General features: G+C 37.0%; 1 protein-coding gene across 8 annotated transcripts in view; it reads left to right on the top strand.

Annotated features, from left to right (window-relative positions):
• LOC131425850 (calcium/calmodulin-dependent protein kinase type II alpha chain) overlaps positions 1–22,901 on the top strand; it is a 132,191-nt gene that overhangs the window by 58,463 nt on the left and 50,827 nt on the right. Inside the window, exon 1 of one of the 8 annotated variants that reach the window (XM_058588080.1) lies at positions 7,780–8,474. The exons of the other annotated variants lie outside the window; for them this stretch is intronic. The gene's annotated coding sequence lies outside the window, so the exon portion shown is untranslated. Of the gene's footprint in view, positions 1–7,779; positions 8,475–22,901 lie in introns of those variants that run through there. 8 annotated transcript variants of the gene reach the window in all.

Here is a 22,901-nt window from a genome sequence, read left to right as displayed (position 1 = left end):
CTTTACTTTGAATTTAATTTTTGGCTCTTCCGCCCATTGCTCATGTTATTGTAAACATGGTGTCGGCGTAATTCAATAAAACTCTTATTTCTAAATACCTGGAACAACTGTCGTCACTCTGATTTTAGGCACTCTAGTCTTTACTTTTTAATTCCCACTAATCAAATTAACAACAAGTGTGCATTTTAAAATTCAGTTTCAGATGAATTTATTTAAATTGAATTAACTATTAACTATTGAAAATGGTTTCGACTTTTTTTCAGTGTTTCTATTATGAATGCCTAATGGATTTTTTAGCATTTCTTCTTCGACTCCACATTTGTACGAATATCAGTTTCCGAGCTACATCGATTAGAAGATAGAGAAGGATGCAATTCAATAAAAATCTGAGTTCTCGTCTAAATATTTCGAGAACGATTACTTTTTGGGAGAAAAGTAACTATGAGTAAATTTATTGCTTTCGACCTATGAAACCGTTTTCTAGGAATTAATTGACTCACTAGAGTCTGGATATCTTGAAAATAACTCATACAAAATGCAGTTATAATTACTAAATTGATCAAAAGACACAAATCGCATTATATTCAAGAGACGTTTTTTATTTTAATTGGATTTTTTCGGTTAGTTTTTCAAGTATTGAAAATGATTCGACTTTTTTTCAGTGCATTTTTTCTAGAGTGCTCAATCGTTTTCTTAGAATTTTTCCTTCAACACAATTTTCCTGCCAATAACAGCTTGATCCAGATCGGATCAAGTTGATCATGATTTTTCGCTGTTATTTTCTAAAGGGTGATTTTTTTTGCTGGTATCTTTTTGACAGCATAGATCAATCGTGAATCGTGTCTTGTGTCATTGTCAAACTAGTTTGACCTAAAATTCTATCATAAATCGTCGTTTAGTCTAGAACTTAATCATGAATGGGCGGTGGCAAAATTGAAGGTAGATCCACTTTCTTATCGAAAAATTGTGTTCAGCGACGAAGCTCATTTCTGGTTGAATGGAAAATCTAATCCTAGAATCGCTAAACTGGAAACGCACACGATTCCCGAAATTAACCGAAGAAACGGTAGCAAAATTTACACAGATTAGCTTGAACTTGAATGTATTCTTACACATCTTTTCAGTATGACTAATCATCTATTTTGCACAGAGTTTTCTTCCAAATCAAGACTGATTTTTAAAAAGGTCGAATGATATTAGTTTTTCAAACAGTTCAGAAACTTGTAGTCGTAGGTAATAAAATGACGTCTAAGGAGAAATCGTAAAAAAAGTGGGATGATTTGGCAAAAGTTAGAAAATTACCCGAAGAAAAAAAATAAAAAAGGTTTACACAAACTCAAATGATAATACATATGTCTTAGACTTGAAAAAACGCACCTTGACAGAAAACGTGTCTGTTTTCGACAAAGGTGTGCGGATTCAAATTGCATACCAAAACAATATTTGACAAAACTCATCCATTCAAACGATCATCTCTAAACTTTTGACATGTTGGCTTTATTCAATTTCAATTCCATATCCAAATGCACGATCCTTCCTCTTAGCACTACTCATAAGGTCCTGTAAAACGTTTGGACCAACTTTCTTTTGCTTGGAAATTCTTTTTTTTCCTCATATCTTCTACCGATTTTACTTCTTCTTGTCGTTTTCGCTTTAGAAAACTGATACTGACCCAGGGTAGTTTCATCAAACAAACACTTTTCACGAAACTGCGTTGGGTTCGCACTTAGAAACGGGAGTTTGAGCAAACCTGATCCTTCGATACGAAGCTCACTTCGTTAGCCTTGTACTACTCCAAAACATCTTTCGAGTAGTGGCATGAGACTAAATTCGGCCAGAAAAGCGTAGAATCATTATAAGACCTTAGAAGTTACTTAGCCAACCCATAAACTCGATGCGTTGCGAAGCGAATAGTTACTGATGAAAGTGCACTTACTTTTGCATACATATCATTTTTCTGCAAATGGACTTAAATGGACGGTGCTCTGTCACGCGGCTGACTTCGTGCGATCTGGCAAGCTTCGCATCGCTTCGAGTCTCATGTCGCTTACACTCTGGCTTAACCCTTACTTAACTGTTTGGGTTCCTCTTGAAAGCTTGAATTACCCGTTTGTGATTCTTTTCACTATACACTGAGGTCTTTTTTTTACGCGGGGGATACGTACCGCGTAAAAAAATACCGCGCAAAAAAAAATTGCGTAACTTCGGAAATCCGCGTAACTTCGGAAATCCGCTTAAAAAAAGCCGCGTAAAAAGAAACCGGATAAAAAAAACGCTTAAAAAGAGACCCCAGTGTACGGAATTCCAATTCCGTCTGATTCTTATTGGCCAATTCTAATATAAAATATCCAAAGTAACAGCCATTTGAGAAGGATGTAATTTAAAACTGTACACTCTTTACAGAGAGACCAATCCACCTCAAGAATGAATTTTGAGTGACTACCTCTCGACGATTTACGGATTGTCGCAACATGTTTTCTATTAAATTTGTCGAAACATTTCGTTTCCATCTACTATGTTATACAAGAAAGATCGAAATAACAGCTAAGATAATATCAAGATCGAAATGGAGCATATTTTTGCTCTCGTCTACACCAGCAAAGTATTTTTTACCCCATGAAACCTTGAATAACTGAAGTTGTTTCCGCTTTGATAATTTATCTTTGGAATTTCGTTGTTCGAAAATGTAGCAATATATTTCGAGCGCTGGTTGAGGTTTGTTCTAAAACACCACCGGGTCCCCATGACATTGCCAGTACCTATGATATTTTAGGCACCGATGCTTGAACTTCTAACGAAATAAACGCGGGAAATTTCTGAATTGATTAGCTGCTTGCTCGTTAAATCTCTCGAGGAAGAAAACCGACTACTACGATGGATCCCAAACACAAACTTTTATGAGCTCTGGCTCTGGCCGTCATCCTTGGCAGGCAACAACCGACGGGGGTTACGTGGGAATACACCTCCAACGCTGTGCTATACGGTCGTGTGTACTGAGAAGGCCAAGCCCACAAAGTTCCACTAGCAGCACAAGTATGTATGCGTGCGGTTCGGGTTTTAGGTGCGTGACTTTAGGCAATGTACCTGCTAGTTAACAAGGTTAAAGATTGTTCGGATCACGACCGAAAAAGGGGGGAAGGTGGAGGGTGGAGGAGAGCAGGTGCTCGATTGTCTGTCTCATCCCAGCATTGATCCAGCTTAATATCGTAGATTTCACACGCAACTTTACCCCTTTTCATTAGCCTTGGTAAGTTTCTGCATGATCGAACGATGAACGCGAATGATATGTTAGGCTTTTTGTTTGATAAACTTTGCCATCATACAAAACCTGAGTTATGGTAGGGTAAAAACGCCTACAGTGAAACAGTTTTTGTTTTATAGAATTTTAGCTAGTTATTATAACATCACTCCAGTTTTTGAAAATGTAATGCAAATATATCAAAGGTTGATGTCAGCAGTGATCCATGGCGACGGGTTTAAGGAAGGAAACAATGTGAACTATGGTCAAATTTTAGTCAAAGACAAATCTGAACAATTTATAGACTGTAGTAAAAAGATTTTTTTAAATATATAACACAAGTTTATTTATTTAATACAGTAAGTACATCGTACTGATCATATTTTTTTCTATTATTTCAGGTAACTGATCGCCACGAGTGCGCTGTGTTGTTCTTAGATCATAAACATTTTTCTACAGCTGAACACTAACTACAGGTAATCATAATTTCCTCAGAATACATCAAATTGCTGCTGAAGCTATAACAAATCTTTATCAGATACTGCCCGACATAAATCGAAAATTGCATGGGTCATAATTTGTAAAATCGCTCGTTCAAACTTTGGTAATTTGATGAGTTCATGTTATGGAAGATATAACAGCTCCATTTCCTTATGGAAAACGCGTGCGAATGCATCATGCCACGATTCATTATTTCGCCATAAGTTTTGAATTAAATACTGGTCTAAGTTTTTTTCAATCGATTTAGATTCCACGATGTTTCATTGTATTGTGATATTGTTTCCCTATTTTTCGAAAGAATGGTATGGTTTTGTTGTAAAAGAGACAGCAGATTTCATTTCACAATAACATTTAGAAAAAAAATTGTTCTGAATGTTGAACGTTTTAATGAGTAAATAGAATCAAACAATCAATATTTGAACAAAAAATTATCACAGCGATTTTACGATCTCTAACCCTAATGTAAATTTCTATAATTTTGAATGTCACTCCTTTGACTATTGCTTCTTACCATACTGGGTGAGAAACGATAGAATATCCTTCAATTTTAGCTCGCCATACACAGATTCAACTATGATTCAAGAAGCAAAAACCCGGACGCGTAGTTGCGTCAATGCGGGATAGTTACATATCAGATGATATGAAGTACCGTAATCGCATTCACCCAAATCACATCAATATTACTCAGCATGGTGAATAATAGCAATGTGATGGTTAAGTTAAGTTCTGACTCCAGAGTCCAGTCAGAGCTCTGACCAAAATCCTGTAATAAGACTTTCAAAAATGCAATAGACATTGTAATATTTTCAGCTTTAAGGCCATCGTCCATTTGCGATGGAAATGTTAAGCAATTTGCCTAAACCAAAAACATACTGACCTTTGAATTTTTTTTTATCTATCTGCAGAACAAAAATAGCTACAAAATTCAGAGGATTTTCCGAGTCTTATCAAAAATAGCACTGACAAATGAGTGTTTTTGTGATATTTCACAATTGTTACACACATTCAAAATGAAGCGGATTTTCTTCAGTTCATTGAAAAATTTGAGATTCCTGTGGAAAACTTAGAAAATTTTTCAAAACTAACATTATTCCGTTTATAAATTGAATTAGTATCGTTGCAAAATAATTTGTATATCATTTAGTACTTCCAAATCGTCAAAATACAACGGCATCGGTTATAAAAAATTCATTGATTTTCCATGAAAAGCGTGAAAAGCTTTTCCAAAAATGTTTCGGGATGTAGTTGTAACCAGCATTAGGTTTATTTGAGAATAATTTCATGTCTTCGCATTATTTTTCCAAATAATTGTGAAAGATCACAAAAACACTCATTTTTCAAAGCTTTTTTCTGGATAACACTGGGGAAAACTTTCGAATTTTCCACCCATTTTCACCCTGCAGATAGATAACAGTTTTTCAAAGGTCTGTATGTTTTTGGTTTTGGCAAATTTTTGAAATTTTCCATCAAAAATTTCCTAAAACCACCCGCGCGCATGGTATTCGGACGATTACCTTAAATTTGGTAAAAATATTGTTTTCTGAGCGCAAGTTTACAAGCTGTGGCAGCCCTAGAACGAATCCTGTGCTTCATTCAACTAGTTGACAGTGATAAAGCTGGATCTTTCATTCGTGGTACCAGCTCTAGCCAACTCGTTCGAGATAATTGATGACTGACTTTTTGTGTGATTTTTTATAGTTTTGGTGTCATCATAAACTCCCTGTGCGGGATGAGATAGGAACTTGTGAGCCCTTATGTCATCTGCTGCTTATTAGGACACTCAATACTTTATGAATCGACTAAAGTATGCATTGGTCGAAAATTATTTTTCCCTTTCTCTAAAAAAAGAAATACTATCGATATGGAAACCGGCTGTTGAGCCTAAACTCGAAAGGCAGAATTTTATATACAATTTGAATCAGTTCGTCAAGATTGCAAACTGTCTGAGTGTGCATATAACACTTTTGTGCATTTACTCTTTTCGAAAATGTCCGGTCTCAACGAACTTAGATTCAAAGGTTTATTCGGATCCGACTTTTGGTTCCGGAATGACAGAGTGATTAGTACAAGAAAAGGAAAATATCTGCACTGACTGCACTCACCGACTTAGTTTTCAATGATGCCATACAAAATTCACTCGATGTCAGAGAGGGCTTAACCGATTATCACAAACTTATATTCAAATGAAAGTTCGCATGGTCCCATAAACTGGGAAAATGCGCACTCAATTTTCTCGGAAACTTCTTAACCGATTTTCACAAACTAAGAAGCAAACAAAAGGTCTTGAAATTCTTTAAACTTTATAGGGCGATGAGTGTCAAAACATTTACATCGTCATTCAAAATGACGATGCAAAACTGGTATGCGTCGCTACGTGCGGCTTTGCTCCGTTTGCAGCGTGCTTTGTTCAATTTTGTATAGCGTGCAGGGCTGCCACATTTAAATTAATATTTTTCAGGTGAAAAAAATTGTAAATTTCTAATCCTTTAATTCAATTTTTACCTACTTGTTAGTGTTATTACAAGATCAGGATAACGATTCTTTTCTATAAAACTGAATTTATTGCCTATCTCATATAGAAAGGCAAAAAGGTGATTATGTTGATTAATAAAAAAAAAATTTGCAAAAAAAATGTTGTTTCCATTGTTAGTCTCGGGACTTATTGATCCATGTGTTATGTGTCTGTGCGTGTATTTGTGTGAGTATGTGTCAAATAATGTCACTCATAAAATAAAAAAATCTCGTAGTCCTACAGTTATGGTTGCTATTGGATTTCACACCGTCAATTAGAGCGAAGATGCAAAAAAGGTTTGGTTTAGAACTGATTCAAATTGTAGGCTATATTAGTTACTTACTAAACGAACCGACTTCGGCTATACTGGTTCAAAGTTCCCGGTTCCAGAAGTACCGGAAATAGTGATCAAAAAGTTTAAAATGAGACTCACTCAATTTTCTCACATATGATTTGATCGATTTCCACAAAATGGTTCAAATAAAAGTTCTTATAGTCTCATAGGTTTCATCCGGGTTCCGATTCCAGATCTATAGGGTAAAGTGTGTTTAATCATTTAGTGCGACGATGCAAAATGAAACTCTTATTAACTCTTATTAACTTGATATAACTGTTTACAAATTGAAAAGGTTATGTTAGCTCATACCCAAAGAAAGTTTCTTATTTTCTTTAAGATGGATTTTTTTTGACAGAATCTTCTACTGATATTTTTTAAAATATAAGTAATATGATGCCTCGTATGATGGAAAAATAATAAATTCATTAGATTCTTAGTAATAATTCTAAGTGATTTTAATTTCCATATTTCAAGAAGCACTGGGCATGCAGCCAACTTTCTCAATTTTTTTTTCTTAAAAATTTCTCGATTTCCTTCATATTGTAACATGAGGTTATTGATACATAAACAAACACTGTCATAGTTACGGTGCATGTAGCGATCGAATGATTTTTATCTTTTAAATAAAAATTCAACTAGTTCATCGAAGGGTCCTTTTCAAATGCTACTTGAAAAATCGCAGAGCACTCCATCTTGATTTTATATTAACTGCTAAATAGAAACAAAGTAGGCTCAATTAGTTCCAAAATTTGCCGGAGGATTTTCAATAAAAGATCAATCACATTAGAATAAGTTTCCGACGAAAGTGCGTCAAATATTCGTAACGTCGCAGGACAATGTATCGCCAACAAATAGTATCGCAACACTTCACTGACGATTCAATTCGTTTCCTTGTCGTAGAGATGCGAGCCGTGCTGCCGTAGTCCATGGTATGTATGATATGATTGTGTAGCCACTGGTGTCCCAATGTGACCATTTTCTCTGTTTCCCATGCATTACGAAACTACCGTCACTTTAATACTCTATGCTGTTCGTTAGGCACCTGCACTATACCTATGTATGTACAAGCCATCGAACAACAGTCGCCGCCGCGCCGGTCTGAAGAACGGTTTGAGAACAGACGGTCAGTGGTTCGGGTGGCTCGACACGGCAACACAACGATTGTGGAACGGCACTGGCAACACCGACGGTTGCCTTCTACTACCACTGAGTAGACTCTGGTGAGAGCTCCACAATCGACCGAAAGATGGGGAGCATTTCGGCTTGCTCCCCAATTGGGAGCAGCAATCTGGCGTCTCTCTCGCGGATTCAGATGAGACTGGAGTCTACGCAATGTGCAAACACGAAAATCACTCTCAGTTTATCGTCGGCAACGAGCAGAGTACCAGAAAAGGTCGTCTCTGTACCCAGAAGTATTTAGCAGCAAAAAAAGAAGAAAAGATTGTTTCACCTTCAACAGTTTTTTTCCTGGCCACAACAATACTGCACCTCACTAAACTGCATCGATTGGTATTGCTCAAAACCCGTGACTGATCGTTTAATGTGTTCGGCTTTTTGCCCTCCAGTTGTGCTCAATAGAAAGCTGGCATAATTTCATATGGGAAATTGCAGTGTACTTGGCAAACGAAATAATGTGGTCGTTCTGTGAGAATTCCGAGTGTTTATGCATAATATAGTGATAATCAGCATGCGTCTTCCGACAAGGAAATCGATTCCAAGAGCGTCGCTGTGAGCGAGAAAGCTAATCAATTCCATATCCGTTGAAACTAAAACCCGACCGTCGGTGATTGTGAGAGTACAGTGATTGTCAGTGTTTCTTTTCTGTATAGCGAGAAGCAAATCAATATTGCCTGGTCGGCTTCTAGATGGTCATCACATCCAACAAGGTTTTAAAAAAGCACTTGCTTATCATATATGCGATTTTGTCTTTCTATTCTTTTTTTTTCTCTCTCTCTTTCATTTGTAAGTATTATTTTCATCCTGCCTTTTTGCAATTTTCGCGTCTCGCTACCCTATGGAGATTCAGGCCTAAGATCAAAACGTAAAAGGTGATCTCTTCATTGCTGTTTTTACGCTCTTTTCTCTCGATTGGTGCTAGTGCACAATCGGCTAAGCGTATGGCGAAAAAACACAGTGCTGCCGGTGCCCGGAGGCAAGCTTATCAGCGTTTGATAACAATATGCGTATTACAGGGAAATAATTCAGTCTGTTGCAAATAAAACTAGTTATTTTTTGAGTTTATTTGTGAATTTTAGGATAAACAAACATTATTTTTTGGAAATCTTTTCTTGTTTTTTTTTTGCTAGACCTGTAGGAAACTTTGTACATGACTGCAAAGAAGAAAATCGACAGAATGAAGATCATTGCGATTTTTCTTACCGCGATGAACGACCACAATTAGGTAAAATTCGGGGAAAGTAAACGATATAAAGACTGTACCAGAAAGTATGGACACACTTTGATTTCGCTGTAAACAATTCACAAGTGTTGCTTGCCAGACCATACCTTTTTTACCAAATTTTCGACTTCAATCGATGTCTTGGACTGGTTTAACACTTGCCCTTCTCGCACCGTGCAATATTGTGGTCCCGGCAAGGATTTGTTTCACGTAGGTTTAGTCGTCCACGATTATGCAGTTCAAATTTCCAGCAAGAATCGCATTGAACAGTTTTCGAACCCTCGGCCTGATTGATGCTTCTTGTTTCGGACTACGTTTTGGTTGTTTCTGCTTCTTATAGTTTCGAAGATTCAAACGTTCTTTAGCAAGGAGAACATTTGACTTCGAAGTGCCCACTTTTTCGGCCACATCCCGAACTGAAACCTCCTTCTTTTGCTCGAACGCCTTCAGTACACGTTTATCCAACTGAGGGTTAGCAGGACCTTTTTTTCGACCCGTTTTCGGTTTATCCTCAAAGGTGTTATCCTCACCGAACTTCCTGATTGCATTTCGCACGGCTTTTTCACTTACTCCTTCCATTTTTTCTATCTTTCTCAGTAACAGTCCGCGTACTTATACGAAATACCATTAAAAATCATTCCCGTTCCACACTATTCATTTTACCCTATCGCAAGCGCAGTCAGTTTTTTCATCGCTTAATTTATACATACACAGGTTCATGTATGATCTTACACCTGAAGAAAAGCGTTCAGAATAAAAAAGATCGCAAGAAAGGTGTACACTCAAAATAATAATCATGTTATAGTTACGTGAAAAGTTATGTGAATATTTTCCACCCTACTTTTCACGTAGGTTTTATTGGGCTGGCATTTAAAAACTGTTCAATACATAATCCAGTAAGAGTTACGTGTTTCATACGTAAAATGTAATGTACTGTTTATATCACATTTATCTATCAGTTCATATCAAATTTAGATACCAGAGAATTAATATTTTTTATATTCGTTGAAGTCAAAAGGGAGATATTCCAGATTTTTATAAAAATCTATAAAATGAAAAACGCTATGAAAAATAAAACATTTATTTCAGAAAATTAGCATGGAATTGCAATGACTAAAAATAAGCACGTGATAACGTCGTGGGAGCTGGAATCGACAAATAGCCAAAAATCGTTTTTGTTGTCACTGCCATCCAACCGAAGCCGAAGTCGAGATCCGAGAACTTCCACAACACAACCGATGCAGGTTGAGGTAGCATTCCATGGGTCCAGTGTCTCTAGCTTCATACCGACTTTCATACTGGAATGGTCCGGTCGATGTAGTGAAAAATTGTAATTAAATAACATTTCTCGCAAATATTTACACTGCTTACACTGTGAGGGCCACTGTTCGCCATTTTCAAAATCGAGTTTTTCACACCAGAAATTCACGTAGATTGTTTGACGTGAGGTCAATTCACGGTAATCTTATGTGATGGCTCTATTCATTTCAGGGGATGTTCGTATAAGATTCATTATGGTCACGTTAAATATTCAATTTGACATTTGAAACCATTTTACGTGATTTTTCAAGTAAATCGAACGTGAATTTTTATTTGAGTGTAGCTACCAGCTGATAACTTTGTTGGTGTGATACTTTTTTTTCATTACATCATGGGACACTTAGGGTAAAGTCAGAGATAAAGCGACAAGCGATGCGAAACTTCACAGATCGCATGGAGTCGCGCGGCAGAGTGGAATCTGCAGATGTAGTACCAGCTGCATCACATGAGTGTAAGGGTGAAACCAGAGAGAAAGCGACACGCAAAATTTGACAGATCGCGCGGCTTAGCTCCGTCCATTCAAGTATATCAGAGTGAACTCGATGCGTTGCGAAGTGGCTACTGACCGATCGCATCGCACTCACTCTGACATACATTTCATACTGAACTTGAATGGACGGAGCTAAGCCGTGCGATCTGTCAAATTTTGCGTATCGCTTTCTCTCTGACTTCACCCTTTCACTCATGTGATGCAGCCACCCATCTGACACCGGTATGTGAGCACCAGCCATTTGAAAGTATACCGATTACGTCGAGCCCCTCGCGTTTCGAGCCCCAAACATTGCGATGTTTTGATATTCATCGCGACTCTCAAATTGTGGAAATTATCTCCACTTGATGTCCCAAAACACTGTCTGCTGTATTTTAGGTAAACCGACCAGTTATTGTGAGAGAGTCGACCCAAAATTTGCTAATTTTTGTGCACTAAACAAGGTAAACGCGTAAAACAAAAGTATTACTGTTTGTTTGTTTACGTTGCTATCAGCTGATTTTGAAGTTCCGATTTTGATCTCATCAAGATGGCGTCGTGACAGGGGGCCGGATGCAGCCGGTACCACATCTGCAGATTCCACCGAATTTATATGATCAGTGCAACCAGTTTATCAAAGACACGTTTACAATTTAATTTCAAACATTCTGTTTTTCCAATAAGATATCCAATAATATATATCTGTATTGGATTGCGCTAAACAAAATCAACAAAAATAAACATATTTCGTGAAAAAGCAATTTTCTGAAAGAGAAAAAGTTTTTTAATAGCATACCGTATTCATTGCTCTTGGCTTCTTCGAGCAAAAATTTCTATTCGGCTGGAATTTTAATAAAAGGTATGTGAATCTTTATTTTAAAGCAAAATCTGCGAGAGAAAATCCATTTAGATCCATAATTTTCATTAGCAGTTTTCAGCAAATTGGAAAAGGTTTCGTTCAAAGTTTCTACTTTTCTTGAATTGTTTCATTTTCAACTATATGAACCACCGAGAGGATTCACAGATATTACAAAAGCGAATCATTCTGCATTCCCGGAAGAATGCAGAACGATTCGCAATATGTATGAGCATAAGCAAATTCGGCACCCCATAAGGGACTAAGAAGTGTATCGAAAATAAATTATCCACAAATTTTTCTTTCAAATTAAGATAAAAAACGATATTTTGTTCAAACTAAAAATTGACCCTTTATTGTACGAGGTTAAACTTCAGCATAATAAAAAACCGGATGAAATTCAAGTTATTCCTTCACGAATTTTCGAACTTTGGATTGAACGCTCTTCATCAAGTTCCGGACAAGTGTTGCATTTTTTGGACGATTGAGCCCAAATTTTTTTGGACTCCTGAATGTTCCCAGCAGCCTTACCAGTCTTTTTGAAGACCCTCTTCACGATTGCCCGGTAACGTTCGATGGGTCGGAGCTGAGGGCAGTTTGGTGGATTGATATTTTTCTCAACGAAATTTATACCCTTTTCCCCAAGCCAATTGAGAGTGGTTTTGGCATAGTGAGCCGACGCTAAATCCGGCCAAAACAGTGGAGGCGTACTATGATTCTTATATAAAGGCAGCAATCTCTTCTGGATACACTCAGATCGATAGATTTCTGCATTTATAGTTCCGGTAGTGTAAAAAACTTCAAACCACAGGAACATATTGCTTGCCATACCAGTACCTTTTGACCGAATTTCTCCACTTGAATAGACGCGAATACAATTTCCGAGCTCTTGTTGCTGCTCGCTTCTTCTGATCTACACTTTGTTTCGAGATTTTCTGCTTCTTGTAGGTCTTCAGCTGATTTCGCCTCTTGATACGCTGAATCATTCCGACACTCGTTCCTGCTTTTTTGGCCGAATCACCTATTTGCATTGATTTGTTTTTTATGGTTAGAGATACCACTTTCTAGTCCAGTTTCGGGTTAGAAGAACCGGGTTATCTGCCTCTTCCTGGTAGCTCATCCAAAGAATAGTGCTAACCAAACTTATTAATGCTGGTTTTAACACTGGCATGATGAATTCCAAAACGCTTCGACAATTTTCTTATAGTAATACCCTTCTCACTTAGCCAGACACATCATTTTCACTTCTTTTTCAATACGCGATATTTGGAATACGCAGAATTTCAACCGCACAAACAAGTAAACAAACGAAAGCTGACAGCCAAACGCACAGCATTCTGTGATCTGAGCATAAAAAAACATCACAAATACATGCGTACAACACAAATGTATGTGGATAGCTTATTTTCGATACACTTCTTACGTATCCCAGTACTGGAAATAGTGCTCGCAAGCCTCTGTCATTTAGAGCGAAAAGAAAAGAAACAAAACGAGAAAATTTTTGAAAAAATCAATAAAACTGCTTGAATTTGTAGGTTATATCAGTCGCTGGCCAAATCTCTAAAGTTTTTTTTCTTGTGGAATCTATGTGAAATCAGACAATAAATTATTATTCTTATGTTAACTTCAAGACTAAAAGACTTCATTTTACCCGTTTCGGATTGTCCGATTTGCCTCATAACGGCACCGTTCTGTTCTACAATGTTGACAATTTAGGAATAGTTTTATAAATCCTTTCTCATATGAGCTCTGGCCCAGATCGGTGAAAATCTCTAGCAATTGTTTTTTGTAGTCTTCTCTTGATGCCAATTTCTCAGCACTACGAAAGTTTTGCAATGCACCAAAAAAAACTGGCATTCGTATGGTCCCCGATCCGAATTATATGGTGAATGTATCAAAACTTCCCAGCCAAACTTCAGGAGTGTGTGGTCTGGTGTTGTTCTGATGGACAATTCTGAATGTTTCATTCGGCAGCTTTAAACGGTCGAATTTTTGACAATGGAGATCCGAATTGGTTATGTAGGAACTACTCATAAAGGATGTTCCATTTTAGTGCCATCAAATAACGAGCGTTTCTGGTGGTCAGTTCTGGTTTGACCACTGTTTGAATTGCTTCACCGAGCTTTGACCTCGTTCGTTTTCGTACAGTACTATCGACCCACTTATCATTCCCAATCATCATCCGTTCAAGGAATGAGTCAATTTTATTCGATTCGGCCAAGGCTTCGTAGATCCATAATGAGTCTTCGTGGGGGCAATTGGTTAAAAAATGTTTTATGTTAGAAATTTAGCTCCTGAGAGAGTTTTAACATGATCAGTATCTAACGGGGAAACAGATTGGAAAACCGACATGTGAACACAATGATGTAATGAAAACCGCGAAAATGTTACCGCAGAGATGGGACTCGAACCCGTAGCTAACTCCTAACCGGGGAAATTGTTTTACCAATTAAACTACCCTGCATATGAAAACACATGAAGAGAAAGTCCAATTGATTGGACGAAACTAAGCATGCTTCGCTCTACTTAGCCACTACGGTATTCACTTACATGTTAAAACTAGCTCAAGGCGGCTTTACGTCTTAACAAAGCCTAAAACAAAATCGTCCTGAGAGAGGTTATGACTATTTTATACACATATTTGATGACGGTGCGAGGAGCATTTTTGAGAAAAAAAATCCTTAACGGAATCGACAGCAATCGCGAAGTTCAAACGAAATTTGTTAAATGCACTGCCTGATCAACCTCTCCTGACTAGCATTTTTTTTTTCTTCGAAAGCATGTCAGCATTTTGCATTTATTATTTTTTTCCACTTCCGCTTGATAATTGACCCATATTCCGTGAAAAAAAAATCTAATTATTTTTACGAACGTCTTGTCTGCCATAAGCAAACATCCTTCGTTCTCCGTTCGAGCCTGTTCGAGGAATTTCCGAGCGCATTTTTCGAGTGACCACTTTAATTGCTCACAGACACGAAAAGTGCGATAGCCACCTTCAAGCGGACTGTGCCACGGCCGGTACCATGGCCTTGATTGTTTGCAAATTTCCTTCCAGTTCAGCTGACAATCGTCGTTCCACAACGATGCTTACTTTGATCCTTCCGGCGCATGTTATGCTGCTTATTAAAATAACGATTCAGGCCCGACCTGAACGGAAAATTTGTCAACAGTAGTGTTACGCGGCGCCGTAAACAGCAGTAAATAGAACACCTTGTTTTCTCGAGATGTTTGAAGTTAGTTTTATTCGATTTTCAGATTTTTTTTCCAAATGATTGGATGTCTTCTCTAGATTTGAAATCAATGGAAATAAAGGGAATTCATTTTCTGTAGAAGGAGGTGGTTTCAAAGACAAGCTGTCCGTTTCAGATTATTGAATTCGACTGTTCGAATAGTTCTATTATTATTATTATTATTCGTGTGAATGCTTCATAACTGTCTCGCATTAACGCAACTACGTAAATGACAGAGGTTTGAGACCACTATTTCCGGTACTTTCGGAACCTGATAGCCGATATAAGGAGTGTATCAAAAATAAGCTAGTCACATATATTTGTGTTGTACGCATATATTTGTGATGGTTTTTTATGCTCAGATTACAGCATGCTGTGCGTTTGGCTGTCAGCTTTCGTTTGTTTACTTGTTTGTGCGGTTGAAATTCTTCGTTTTCAAAATGTCACGTATTGAAAAGGAGGTGAAAATTAGGGTTCTGGAAACATGGGTAAGTGAGAAGGGTATCACTATGCGAAAATTGACGAAGCGATTTGGAATTCATCATGCCAGTGTTAAAACCATCATTAATAAGTTTGGGAACACTATTCTTTGAATGAAAGAGACCAGAAAGAGACGGAAAACCCGGTTCTTCCAACCCGAAACTGGACTAGAAAGTGGTATATCTAATCATGAAGAACAAATCAATGTCAATACGTGATTTGGCCAAATAAAGGAAGGAACGAATGTCGGAATGATCCAGCATATCAAGAGGCGAAATCCCCTGAAGACCTACAAGAAACATAAAATCTCGAAACAAAGTGTAGAATAGACCAAGCGAGCAGCAACAAGGGCCCGGAAATTGTATTCGCTTCTTTTGAAGTGTCCGGATGCATGCGTTTTGATAGACAATGAGACTTATGTAAAGCAGGATTCAAAAACCCTTCCAGGTCCACAATACTTTACTGTCGTCGTATGGCAAGCAATATGTTCCTGTGGTTTGAAGTCAACAATTTTTTACACTACCGGAACTATAAATGCAGAAATCCATCGATCTGAGTGTCTCCAGAAGAGATTACTGCCTTTATATAAGAAGCATAGTACACCTTCACTGTTTTGGCCGGATTTAGCGACGGCTCACTATGCCAAATCCACTCTCAATTGGCTTGCGGAAAAGGGTATAAATTTCGTTGAGAAAAATATCAATCCACCAAATTATGCAATCACTGTGAAACCCGACTTTTTAACCGAGGCCCGGAGGGCAAAGCAAAATCTTGGCATTACATTCCTTTCGTAGAATTTGGCCTTTCTGTTTCAACAGACTTTGCAGTTGATTCTTAGCGTACAGAATCATTGCATGGTTAGTACGATGGATCCTACTGACACTAAGAATCCTTCCAGGTCGGGGCTCGAACATACGACAGCTGGCTTGTAAGATCAGCGTCCTATGCATTGAACCGCCAACCCAGGACAGGCCCGGAGGGGCGAATGTCATATACCATTCGACTCAGTTCGACGAACTGAGCAAATGTGTGTGTGTGTATGTATCCGTGTGAGTGTATGTGTGTATGTATGTAACAAAAATATGCACTCACTTTTCTCGCATATGGCTGATCCGATTTTCACAAACTAAGGTTCAAATGGAAGGTCTCATGGTCCCTTAGCCTGCTATTGAATTTTATCCCGATCGGACTTTCGATTCCGGAGATATAGGATGATATACACCAAAAAAATGGAAAAAAATATACACTCACTTTTTTCAGAGATGGCTAAACCGATTTTCACAAACTTAGATTCAAACTAAAGGCCTAATGATGTCATAGCCTGCTATTGAATTTCATTTGGATTCGACTTCCGGTTCTGGAGTTACATGGTAATATATGAAACTTGAAGAAATAGTGTGCACAGCATGATCAGTGGAAAATTACCGATTTCAATAGTATTTTTCACGAACGATGGTCAAAAACAGACATAAATCCCATAAAACTGTCTTATAAATTCTTCTAGTTTGCTAGTTCTACTGGTCCCACCTTTTATTGTTCCGGAAGCACCGAAATCGAAGAAGAAAAACTCCAAAAAAAAAGAACTCACTTCGATTTCTCTGCGATGCTTGAACCGATTTTCACAAATCTTGATTTAAATTGAAGCTCATATTATCTTTAAAGCTACTATGGAATTTCATCCGGATCCGACCTCCGGTTCCATAGTTACTGGGTGATGAGTGTCAAAGTTTTAGTTTTCAAATCTCCACATAGAATGACAATATGTACAACATCGGTACCATTCCAGTTCCGGTTTCGGAAGAATTAGAAATGGTGATTAAAAACTGCAAAAAGGATCTCACTCGCTTTCCTTCAAGATGGCCAAATCGATTTTCACAAACTTATAAGTTCAGAGGAAAAGTCTTACAGTTTCATACGGAATTCCTAAATTTCTTGTGGCTACTACTTCCAATTCCGGAACTACATGGTAAGCAGGATTTGTATAGAGTTTGTTAGATTAGATCCGAACAAACTATTTTTATTCGATGAACAGTTGTTTTAGAGAATTCCACAGTAATATTTATGATGTTATAAGTAAGTTGAGAAAGGTATCATTACAGCACTAAGTGGATTAAAACAGGTTTTTCTTTTAAAAAAATCACAATCAACCATGCGTTTCCATTGAAGCTCTATTAGAAAGAAACGCATGGTGCTTAGTTATAGTAGTTATGCACTTTGCGTTTCCATTTAATAGAACTTTAATGAAATGTAATTTTTTCTGGAAAAATCGATTATTGAGCGTTTCCAAATTAAAAAAAAAATAGATATGGTACTTTTCATTTGAGCTTAAGTTTTTGAAAATTGAAATTGACTGAGGAACTAAATTCTGAAGATTATTTCCCTTTTTTTGTATCGTTACTCTAAATCACGGTTTGCGATTTTAAACACATTTCACCTTGTATGTCCGAAACCGAAAGTCGGATCCGGATAAGGTTCAATAGCAGTCTATGGAACCATAAGACCTTCCATTTTAAGATAAGTTTGTGAAAATGGGTTCACCCATCTCCGAGAATAGTGAGTGCATATTTTTGTTACATACATACACACACGCGCGCACACAGACTCAAATGGTATATGACGCGCGGCCCTCCAAGCCTCGGTTCAATAATTGGTCCGGTGAACAAGAATTTGGGGCACGTGGGGATTCCGAAATTCTTCAGCCAATCAAATCACCGTTTTAGTGTAGTTTAATTTTAGCTTTAAACTGTAATTTATTTTTAATTTAGATTAAGTTTTAGTGATAATTGTAATTTTACTCACATAAATCGGTATGCCGATTATAATTTCACGCAGTCTCCCGCATCTAGTGCAAACATATAGCTCTTTGCAAGGAAAATGTAGATTAGAATTAAATTTTTACATAGGTTTCAAATACTTACAATAATCTTTCTTCGTAGATTTTAGCTATCAATAATTTTAAACTAAGTTTTAACAAACTTTCAAAGGACTTTTAATTACTTTTGATATTAGGTTTAAGTTTTAATTCTTCACAAAAGATAACACTTTTTTATACTCGTGTTCGGTTTTTTCTACAAACGGTTTCAGACAGTTCTCTCCTCTACACGCTTAATAACTTAATAACAGTGCTGCCAGTTTTAACAACAGTCGGTTTCCAAAGTCCTTGCATAGCCTTTCTTTATGAAATCATAAGTCATAAAAGAATTTTCCCAAAATCAAATTGTGGAGTGTCGCTCCCTCGATTTTTTCACTTATTTGTTTCGTAAACTTAACAGATTCAATAAATTATTTGTGTTTGTTTTAATTATTAGAGTCATTTTCACATCACTTGTTTAGTGAAGAATTAAGAATTTAACACACTAAACTCTTAATGAATCAATTAATGATTTCCAAGTGGTTTCTCGATTCGTCACGAGATAATCTTCTACTAATCATTCGAAACAATTCCTCTCAACTAACTCACACATATCAAAACCCCTTACAATTGTAAATACGCACATCATATATTCACGCAATCGTTTTCACGCTATTAAAAACTTCAGTGAGTTGAAAACAATTTTAAACTCATTTCTAGTTTAAATTCGTTTTATGCTTCAAAGCGGCCAACCTGACTGAGAATAGAATGAACTCAAAACATTACAACACAACAAACTCTCTGTTCAGTCTTTAATTTTTTTTTCTTTCGCTCACATTCACTGCATACAGCTCATCACACATCAGTTCTGTTCTCAGTAGGATGTAGGCAGGTCGACCTTTTCTTTCAACTTTCCAAGAATCAGTGCAAAATAAATAGCAACATGCTGTGGAGTGCGATATTGTCGTATCCTTGAATACATCGCGAAAATTGAGGCTGAAAGAAAATATCACATTTCGCAACAATTAGATTTTTATTTTTCATCTGTCGTAATGAATTTCTTCTGTCGCATTGTCATTTGTGTGCGAGCTTCAGTGGAGAAAAATTAGATATCCGGGGTATAATTTTTGAGGGAGAGAATCCGTCTTCTATGGCCTCCAGAAGAAACTGTTAGATGTCATCTTAATTTCAACAGCGGAAGTTAATTTCAACAGAGGATGGCAATTTTAACAACGGATAGGGATATGAGAAACACTTGCGTATCCGATGACGATCAGACGAGGAGAGAGTATTCTTCGTTTTTCGTCGTAAAGTTTTGGAATTTTTGACTCATGCTTTATCATTTTTTTAGCTTTAAATCTTCCTAGAATTGAGTCGCCCATTTCCATTTGATTAATTTGGCTTCACTCACAATTGAGTTTGCTTTGATTATGCCATGGAAACAGAGATATTCTGACACTCATCACCGTTCTCACTTCCACTTTCACTGTCACTTCACGCATCACATATCAATTCATTTGATTTTACCTATTGCCAGTATCACGCACAGTTAAGTGATCACTGCGTAGTGAAAAACAATCCGTTTTTCCAACAAACTGTTGGTGGCATGATGTTCATCTAAGTGATTGCTTTTTTCTTTGAAGTGACTTCCGTAATGAGGGCAACTTCACTTGGTTTGCACCGTGAAGTGATACCCGGTAATAAGGAGCGCTATATTTTCGAAGGCGAAATTAGCACATCAATTTTTTATCAAAGCATTTCGGGTTCTATATAAGCCAAATCAAAACTTGAAATCCTAATATGTCTAGAAATACATATATCCGAATAATGTGTTCTCTATAAGATATTCAACGGGAAAAAAATAACAATAAAATAAGCCCCGAATCAGTAAAGGCAAACACGGGATCCGCTCTGTGTCTATCAATGTTGACAAAGCAGAGCACAGTTCCCCCGAGAGAATTAGGCACCGTACTTGTCCTGTCGCAGATCGAAAAGTCTGCACGCGCTCGGTAGCAAAACCGACAGCCAAATGGAGAGGATAAGCCGTACCGAAAGACTCTATTGTATTATTGGAGATTCGGAAGGCGGCAGAAAACCAGTTTCCTGACGCTAGCCGTTCGAATCACGATAGGAAAGTTGAGTGAATGGTTCTGTTTTGGGCTCTTGTTGGTGTATGCAAAAAAATATCTGCACGTTCAATGTATTTTGGAATTAAAATAATTAATATCTAAGTTCGTTTTGATTAATTATGTCGTAAAAGTAATCAGTTATTTTGATGAATCAAAACAAGAGTCAGCAAACCTTTAGGTATCGAAGGTCGAATTCGGCATCGCCCTTTTGCTTCATCGACTGTCTTGGATGAGATGTGAAATCGAATTGTACGTCTGTTTTTATTATTTATGTATTCATTTTCTATGAATTGAAAACCTAAATGCTAGTTAGTCTATTATACTGAGTTCTTTGTAAACGAAATAGAAAAAGCTTTGTTCTCTGCATCTCATTGATATGATTTTTCTCCGTGGGAAGATGTTATCAATACTAGCTTCAAATCAATAGCAATGGTTGAGGGGCATTCGGATCACAGATCGCGTCTTCGCTAATTATTTCATCGATTCTGCTTTTTCTTGTTAGAGTTCGTATTGAAGCAGATATATCTTACTTTACAATGGTTGCAATCGTTGATTTGAATATCATGTACATATTACCAAAAGTTGAATCATGTTTGAAATAATGCTTTGAAAAATCCCGGATGGCTTGTGTCAGTGTGACTCAACTCACACTACTTTCAATTACCAGGTGCGCAAGCTTAAAATGTCGTTTGAATATCAACAAATGATGCCTGAAATCTATTTACACTGAGGACTCTTTTTACGCGGGGATACGTACTTCGGTAATCCGCGTAAACCGTGGAAATCCACGTAAACCGTGGAAATCCACGTAAAACTCCCGCAAAACTAAGGATTTTTTTAGGCCAAATATCTTCGGATATGGTGTAAACTCCAAAAACAAAAATTTTTTTTAATCGACTTTGTACCGCGTAACTTCAGAAATCCGCGTAGAAAAAAATCGCAGTTTGTAAAAAAAATTAATGCCAAATCTCAGATGCATGAAACGTCCTGATCTGGTGTAATCCCAAATAAATTCTGGTATAATGGTATAATAAAAAAAATCGGCTTTGGAACATAGAAAAATTTTGAGATTTCCGAAATCGAAAGTTTTTTTTATGCCAAATGTCTTAGAAATGCATAAAAAGTCGAGATCTGTTATAATCTAAAAGAGTTTTCTTTGAATTCGAAAATTTGCTGTCAGGAGTTCACATAAAAAATAAAATTTCGAAATAACACCAGATCTCGACGATTCATGCATTTCTAAGACAAAACAAGAAAACCACGTTACTTCGGAAATCTGCGTAACTTCGGAAATCTACGTAGCTTCGGAAATCGAAAAAAGCCTTCGGAAATTAAATGGCCGCATAAAAAACCACGTAAAAAAATACCTCAGTGTACATACTCATATTTTAAACCGAAAGCACTATTTTGTTGGTTGGATCACCCTTGTTAAAAGGTCATATTTGTTCACTTGCTTTCGAGTTAGAAATATTTTTTTTCCTTTTTTTTAATAAGTATTCATTGGAATATGAGTTAAAATTAAATTATTAAGATTTAAATTGGGTGTTCAGCCACAAGTGGTGACTTTACAGCCCTATTATATATATGATTTGGTTATTACCATGAGGACATTATTTGCTTCCGCAATTCTGAGATTTTTGTGTAGGGACAATTCTAAACCTACTTGTATTGTGTAATGCTCGAGTTATAAACATAAATTTATGTAGTGTTTAACATGTCGAATCTCGAACCAAATCAAGACCAGTTGTGGTATTGGATAATTTTCTTGTTTAATCAGAAGGCAAAAGACATTGGAAAGTCATCAAATTCATGTGGAGACTTATGGCGATTTTACTACAATTTGCTAACGTTGCATAACAGGTGATTCAATAGCTCCATTTTGGTGTTCCCTGGTAGTGGACGGAAATTTAATACAATTTAATTATTTCAATACAAAATCTGCTGAAATTATATTTATGGGTGTTTTGTTGTGCTATTTACTAATAGTAAAGCGAAGTCCCATTGGAGATTCTTTTTTTAATCCGTAAATCGACCGTAAAAGTATGAAGATCTACAATCATTATTGGGGGGAAAATGATACACAAACATGACAAATGATGGCGAAACAGTTGAATGTCACCACTCGACAAGCCATTTTCGATAACCTGAGAGCCATGGGAAAAGGTTGGTAAATGGGTTTCACACAAACTGAACGAACGACAGATGGATAAACGAAAAACTCAGTTCGAAGTTAGTTAACATAGTTGCTTATTTCAGTCCGGTTTCAGACCTTTTGGTCATTCGTCGGACGAAATCTGATGCACTAGATCTAAAAAGGGGATTCTCTTATATAGGGTACTGTGGGAGTACGAAATGCTTCTTTTGTACTACGAAAGTTTTTTCTTGTATTGAATTGAGCTGACGACTATGATTGGATAAGTTTTGAGAGTACGAAAGGCAAAAAATCAATCGTCAGTTCGAGAAAAAGACAATGATATGTGTGTGGTGGAATCAGGAAGGAGTAGTGTATTAACCGGCAAAAAATTATCAATTTTAGAAATCCACTAATCGAAAAAAACCAACAGAATGGAATCGAAAACA

The sequence above is a fragment of the Malaya genurostris genome, chromosome 1, assembly GCF_030247185.1.
Source record: "Malaya genurostris strain Urasoe2022 chromosome 1, Malgen_1.1, whole genome shotgun sequence".
NCBI lineage: Eukaryota > Metazoa > Arthropoda > Insecta > Diptera > Culicidae > Malaya > Malaya genurostris.
Note: the sequence above shows the minus strand (reverse complement) of the source record. Positions and strands in the feature narration are given on the sequence as shown.